General features: G+C 43.3%; 1 long non-coding RNA gene across 1 annotated transcript; it reads right to left on the reverse strand.

The window, feature by feature from the left end:
• Positions 1–609: 609 nt before the first annotated feature.
• On the reverse strand, positions 610–6,577 carry LOC123075452 (uncharacterized). The gene is made up of 4 exons (XR_006436140.1): positions 6,040–6,577; positions 5,550–5,690; positions 1,266–4,948; positions 610–1,130 (listed from the first exon to the last, which is right to left on the reverse strand). It is a non-coding gene; the product is annotated as an uncharacterized lncRNA (long non-coding RNA).
• Between the last annotated feature and the right edge of the window lie 713 nt (positions 6,578–7,290).

A 7,290-nucleotide genomic window follows, 5' to 3' on the forward strand; every position in this document is an offset into this window, starting at 1 on the left:
CAGTGGCGCCACGGGTGCCATCCTGGGCCTAGGCAACAACGCGCACTGGCTGGCGTCGGGCAGGAACTCCTAGGCCCTGTTTGTTTCGGATTCTGGGACCAGATTCAGCTTTGCCAGTGAAGCTGAATATGGAATCTGAAACAAACTGCTATTTGAAATCAGCTTTGCTAGTGAAGCTGAATTTGAATTTGGGCCATTTTTAGTGTAATTTTCTGAAGCACCTCAAAGTGTACTTCGGTGGTGAAGTTGATTCTGTGAATCAGCTTTGCCAGTGAAGTGAATCCATATGTGATTAAAATCTAAGTGAAGCTGAAACAAACAGGGCCCTAGTTGCAGGGGCGGCCATAATCCGTTAACAAACTCTTTCGATCTGAGACCAACATAGCATAGCAAAATAGTTCATGCTAACAGCAACAACTGCAAAACATAAGTCAAGTTGCAGCAGTTGGACAAACCAGAAAGAACATACCAGTTGCGCATCACAGTACCACATAGCATCCCACATACGAGTACAACTTTACTTGGCACAAACAAGCATTCCACAGCTCACCAAATAGGTTTTTCTAGCTGCTGCCAGGTCCAACACAAAATCCAGCTAGGTAACAGTAGTCTTATCAAAGAGCTACTCCCTCTCATACAAAATAAGTGTCGCTATTTTGAATTGGGGTTAGCTCAAAACTGCAACACTTATAATGGATCCAGGGGAGTACTAATTAACGTACAAAGATCCTTTTTGTTTCGTCGTAGTACTTGAGGTCAAAAGGGTCAGCAAACCCAAAATCACTAGCTAGTTCGTGGCAGTAAACCGGGCATCTCACCTCCTCGTATCGGCTCTTGACGAGCTCGAGCTTGCAAGCTTTGCTGCTCCATTTTGCGCTCACCAGAGGCTTCAACTTGGCACCCACATTACCCACCGGAGAGAAACATTCGCTGGCCACCACAACCACCATCTTCTCTAGCACCCGCCCTCTCTCCGCGATGAACTTGAGGAAAGCAACCTCGCTTTTCAACCCTTGGAACTCGTAGAACAACACCTTCTTCAAGCTCTGTGTCACACATTTCATCGGACCGCCCTCCTGCCAGAACTTGAGATTCACCTTGCCAGTGGACTGTTCACATTTTTTTGAGGACTGCAAATGAAATCGATCAGCAACTACATCGTTCAGGGATCTTATCAATTACTGCAGTACTACATATCATGCAGCACCATGCCACATACTAGTACAACACAGCCGCTATATTAATTGCAAAATTACCGACTTTACCTGCACATGGAGCGTCTCCAGGTTGGGGAAGCATCTGAGAAAGCCGGGCACTTTCTTGACAGCATTGCGTAGCTCTTTAATCTCCCCTTTAGATCGTCATTTGCCCCTTGCACGCTCTTGATGGCATACTCAGAAGTGTTTAAGAATTCATTGTTGGCCATGTCCACATCGCACACCGACTCGTTGTTGCCTCCAGAATTGGCCATGACCTACAAACACATCGCGTATATATACGATCAAGATAATATGCAATGTACAATAGTTCATGTGTTGGAAATATATGATTTTGTTAATTAAGTAGAATAGATAAAATTATGAATCTATTTTGATAAATAAGATATAGCAAAAACTGACTTCTATACATACACATACTATCATATATAAGAATAACTTCTGTCAATCACTACAAAAATATATATATAGATAGCATCAGAATGTCAAACAATAATTTCCTTAGTGCTGACAAGAACCAAACCTAACAATAATAACAAGCAAGTTGATAATAATTCCAATCAACGTATGGCAAGTGATCTAATACACTTACACAAATTCTACAACCTAACTGATCTATACAGAGGCATGTCAACTTGTCAAGTAAACAAAGAAAATTATGTTCTTTTATGGGAGTAAACAATGGAACCCTGATCTACAATTTTAACAATTTGATTTACATATGCCAGTCAACCTATACATAATTTCTACTAAACTTGCTCAGATTTGCCAACGGAGGGGGGACACAATAGCAATCGGACGGTTATCACTACAATTTCTGGCCGTTTGGCGTGTCCGCGTGAACGGAGGAGTGGATCTAACCTTGGTGCCGGTGAGGGGCGGCGACGGGGCGGCGGCGGCGGCTTTGGTCCAACGGGAGTTGTGTCTAGCTAGCTACGACCGGGCCGGGTGGGGTGTGAAATGAGAGCGAGCGGCAGTGGACTTAGGTATTTTACTAGGTCATTGCTGGCGTTGGAAAAAATGGCAACGCCATAGCTAATCACAGGCCAAATAAAATGATGGCAAAACAAGCATAATATAATTATATACTATATATGGCGTGCAAAGAAAAATAACGCCAGCACTACCAAAATAACTATGGCGTGCAAAGAAAACCAATGTCACCAGTGGTTTCCAAATGGTGAGTGTATATGGGGCAATAGATTTGTGGCGTTTACAAAACAATCAATGTCAGCACTATGCTTGTAAAGCTGGCGTACGGATTTGGCCTACGCCAGCACTATTTAAAAAAAAATAGTGTTGGCGTGGATGTAAAATGTCGCGCCACCAATGAAATTTGTGGCTAGCACCTTTTCTACTAGTGGGAAGGGGAAGAACAACGAAACATTGTACAGTGCCAAGGAAGATATCTTCTCAGGAGGTTGGTCTATGTGATGACGATGATGAATTAGATATGGTGTCTATTCCCCTAAAGCCGACTAGCGAGGGAGGTGAGGAGAAAGGAGAAGATGGGAGCACAACGAGGAAAACCCTCGACTTTGCAGATGACGGGGCAACGACGCATGATACGACTACCACCACCCTAATACATATCCCCGTGGGAAAAGAAGAAACTAAAAAAGCAACACCACCAAAGCAAGACAGAAAGTTTGGCAGCATCGGTGGCCTCCCTCGAGGAGGACCGCTAGGCCTAATGTCTATCCTATGTTGGAACTATCGCGGGCTAGGCAACCCTGCGATAGTTTATATGTTGCACAACCTCGTGTGGGAGAGTGCGTGATGATTCTTTGCATGGTGGAGACGCAAATTGCGAAGTGTCACATGGAAGGCTTGGTTGGAACTCTGGGTTTTGATGGTACCTATGGAGTTGGTAGTAGTGGCCACAACGGAGAAGAGGCTGTTTGATTTGGAATTGAGGATTTTTTTTCTTCTTCAAAATATCACTTTAGATGTGACTGTGAAAGAGACAGGAGCAGAGCCATGAAGGCTAACATTTTGTTATGGAGAGGCTAACAGGACCTTGATGTATTGCGACATGATGCGCTTTTTGAAGGCTCATTGCGATCTTCCATCGCTTTGCATTGGAGATTTGAACAAGGTTTTGAGGCGAGAAGAGCAATTTGGTTAAAATGAGCACGACATGGGTCAAATAAATCATAAATGCATTCAGAGAAATAGTCGATGTCTATCAATTGTGTGACTTGGGCTATAATGGACTGGACTAGACTTTTGAGAGGAAAACTCAAAATAGTGATTACTACCGAGTTAGATTGGATCATGCTTTAGCTACGACTAGCAAAAGGGCCCGTGCGTTGCACCGGGTACAAAATAAATAAACATATTCTTAGACAGTTGAAAAAATACCACTCAACTTTGCAAATAATCAGGCAACTATAGCAGAACAACATTGTTGAAACAATTTTGGTTCAAAAAGATTTTTCAAACAATTAATATTTTCAGTTTGAAAATCCCATAACCTTCTCAAGAAACCGAATAAGTAAAAATGGGTCTGTTGTATATGCTCTTACTTGACGTTCCCAGTTGCATGGCCTCTGTACCGTTGGTTATTTGGCACATGGCAAGTTTAAACAATTTCTATGGTCGAAGTACAGTAGCGGTCAGAAGTATTGGGATAAGATTTCTGACAAAATCGATAAATGATTTCAGTTTAAATAGTTCAAAAAGAAATGCAATTAGATATCATCATTGCATGCCAAACATACCCGTACATTGCAATGGAAACAAAATTGTGCTCAATAACCTGAGATTTTCAGTATAACATCTGGTCTCACCCTGATTTTGATTGTATACCATTAGAAATATGATGGGTTTCACCCCAACGGTAGTGCCCTTTTTCCATTATTCAACAATTATTTCAAAAGAAAGGAAGAACACACCACTAACTTCTCAATGTGCATCATGACTCAGTAAAGCTTCCAGTGCATGAACATACTTCCTCCTCCCTTTTATGTATAGCACATAGGGCCGTGTGTTACACCGGGAGAAATAAATTGGCGTTGTCACTTATTTTATAAACCCACTTTGCGTGTCACTGCGCGCTGTTTCTTCTATCCAACTTTGACACTGCACGCTATTTCTTCTATTCAACTTTGACAAACATCACAGCTAGCAACAATGTGAAAGTAATGTTTTTGTCGCCATGGCTACAACAGTTTGACTAAAAAGAAAATTAGCTACATTCAAGAACGAAGGGAAAACTTTGTCAAACTTGCAAACCTTGTGTTACCTTTCTTACTTTTAGCAAGTTAATATTACTTATCTGAGGTGCAGATGATATCTGAAAAGTTCCCGGAGAAAATGAAAAAAATGTTAACTATACTGAGTTAAATATATATAATACAAAACCTATGCAAGGATCCACTTTTCTATACATCAACTTACAGAGGATATATTTGTTTATTCAGCTAAACTTGTAAAGTCGCATATTTACAGGCTGCATCTCGTTCTCCTCCAAAAGAAAAGAAATTAAACAAGAAAATACAAAATCTTAAATCCCGAGAACTCAGTCATGAAATCATTGGAAGCAATGTGATTCACACAAGAGATTTTGGGTTCACCTTGCTGCAATTCATGCATCAGCGATTGTTAGAGAATCAAGGGCTATTATACCTTGAGACAATGTATTCTGTAGTTGCCAAGCTTGACGCCAATTCAGGGAGTTCAATTCCAAACAGGTTAACCAGCCTATGGATACTGTGGAAATCCTCCCCCTGCAATGGTTTGAGTGTTCAGGTTCACATATTTATGGACTACTTGTGAGTAAAATAGATTTTGAAGCTGATATAGTATCATCACAACCTGAATAACAAAATCTGGATGTAGAATTGCACTTAAAACTTGCTGCGTTTATCAATAGTTTTGGAAGCAAAATAATCTTTGGTGGTACAGGAGAGCCTAGAGGATGGTTCTCCAGCTCTTTGCTTTCAGAAGTTTTGGAGGTTGTTGATGCGTGTGTAGAAGTCATTGTGCCACTTCAGTTGTGCTTCAACAACACAACCACCACATTAAATCAGACATCATTTACATCTAGAACCGAATGTGCCAGTTTCAGTCTTGCAAGAACACGACACATTATCAGGGGTCCGATGATTAGAGGCATTCCCTTCACCGGGCAAAATGCGCGTGTGTCTACAGAGGAATGACATTGGCAGCAGGCTAACATCATCTATAATGCGGGTCGGCTGTGTAGACGCTCAGAGATAGAGAAAATAAATACCATAAAATTTAAAACCATCTAAGCGTCCTCTCTTTCACCACTTGATGCTAAGTATAGGTGCTAATTACAGATTGAAAACAATTTCAGTATTTTACCTCACGCGGAGGATAATACCCAAGCGCTTGATGTATCTTTTGTCGCCGATGCCACATATTCACTGTGAAACTAATCATACCACCTTATGCTATCATCTAAGAGGAAGAGCTGCTCACCACAGTAACCTCAACGACGCTGGCCTGCTCGAAGATAGCATCAGGGTCAAAAAACACATCGACTTGCTGTGGTCTGTATGCATCGACCAAATAATATTCTCATGCTAAGTACATCGACTCTTCGTTGACATTAGTATACATCGACTTGCTGTGGTCTGTGTGTTCCAATGATATTCTTAAATTCCATTGCGGTGAGGACACATGACTTTAAAAAATTTGAATAATGACAAATGCAGGTCGCCCGTGTAGACGCTTAGAGATTAAGAAAATAGATGCAATGTCATAAATTAAAAATCATCTAACTACCCTCTCTGTCAATACTTGATGCTAGTAGGGCGCTAATTACAGACTGCAAATACCTTCGGTATTCTACCTGCGCTTGACGCATCCACCGATGAGGCTCAACTGCCGATCGACTGGGAAACAAATCCCAGAACCTTTTGCTACCATCCAGCGTTGAAGATGGTCAACAAATCCCAGCACCTTTTGCTAGCATCCAACGCTGAAGATGGTCTAAGAGGAAGAGCTGCTCACCTCGGCAACCTTGACGACGCCGACCTGATCGAAGAGCTGCAAGGCGCTTGCTGCTGACGTCGTAGGGAAGGTCGCACACGTACACCATGGCCTCCTCCGACGGCTCCACGTACTCCCAGACCTCCTCCACACCACCGCGACCTCCTACTCCACCTCAACCGCCGGATCCTCCTGGGCGGGAATCCAGGGCCTCATCCTGGACTGCAAAGGGAGGGGATATGGGTCTAGGGATCTGCCTTCCAGTTGGGATGTGGGGCCCTTTGGCACCGCCGTCGTCGTCTGGAGGAAGACCTACAGCTGGGGCGGGGGCGGATGTGTGGAGAGGTTGCCCATACCGAAAGAAGATGCGCGGGGATTGAGATCGAGCACAGGAGAGGAGGAACAGGGGTCGTCGGTCTCGAGAAGAGGAGGAGACAGGATCGCCCGTGCGTATTTTTTTACAACAGGCCGAGGCCCGAGCCCGATACAAAGCGCGAATCGTTTTTCACTTATTTATGGATTGCGAGTTGATTGCCTTAAATTGCCACCCATGAACGAAACGGTTTTTTAGTACCACCTTGCGTATATGTTTTAAATTCAAACTGAAAACGTAAATTCATAGGAAGAAAGCGTATTGTGACGGTGAACCCGACAAAGTCGATCCGTGCTTTATTATTAGGGAGAGATTGATTGGTGCATACTTTCTCCATTGGCTTCACTGCGTCATTTGCATGTTGTCAAATCCGATCATTTGCTTATACTGCTTCTCAATAATATGGAAGCTCGTAAACAAAGAATTGGCAAGTCACGTCCTTTCTGGTATGAACTAATGCGGGAACGCCATGAGGGTTTTCGGTCCTTGGTCGAGGATGTGGTTGCGGAGTTTAAGTGACAAGCTGAAAAGCGTTGCGTCAACAATGCTAGGTTGGGGCACGACTACCTTCGGGGATGTTCGTAATGAGCTCAGGAAGCCTCATAAGCGTGTGGCTGAGCTATGAGAGGACCCTCTAACGGTAAGTGCATCTTATGAGGAGGTGAAAGTAGAGCAACGTTGACGGCTTAGAGCATCTCCAGCCGCGCCCCCAGCAGCCCCCCTCCCCCCCCCCCTTCC

Source organism: Triticum aestivum, chromosome 3D (genome assembly GCF_018294505.1).
Source record: "Triticum aestivum cultivar Chinese Spring chromosome 3D, IWGSC CS RefSeq v2.1, whole genome shotgun sequence".
In the NCBI taxonomy this organism is placed as follows: Eukaryota; Viridiplantae; Streptophyta; class Magnoliopsida; order Poales; family Poaceae; genus Triticum; species Triticum aestivum.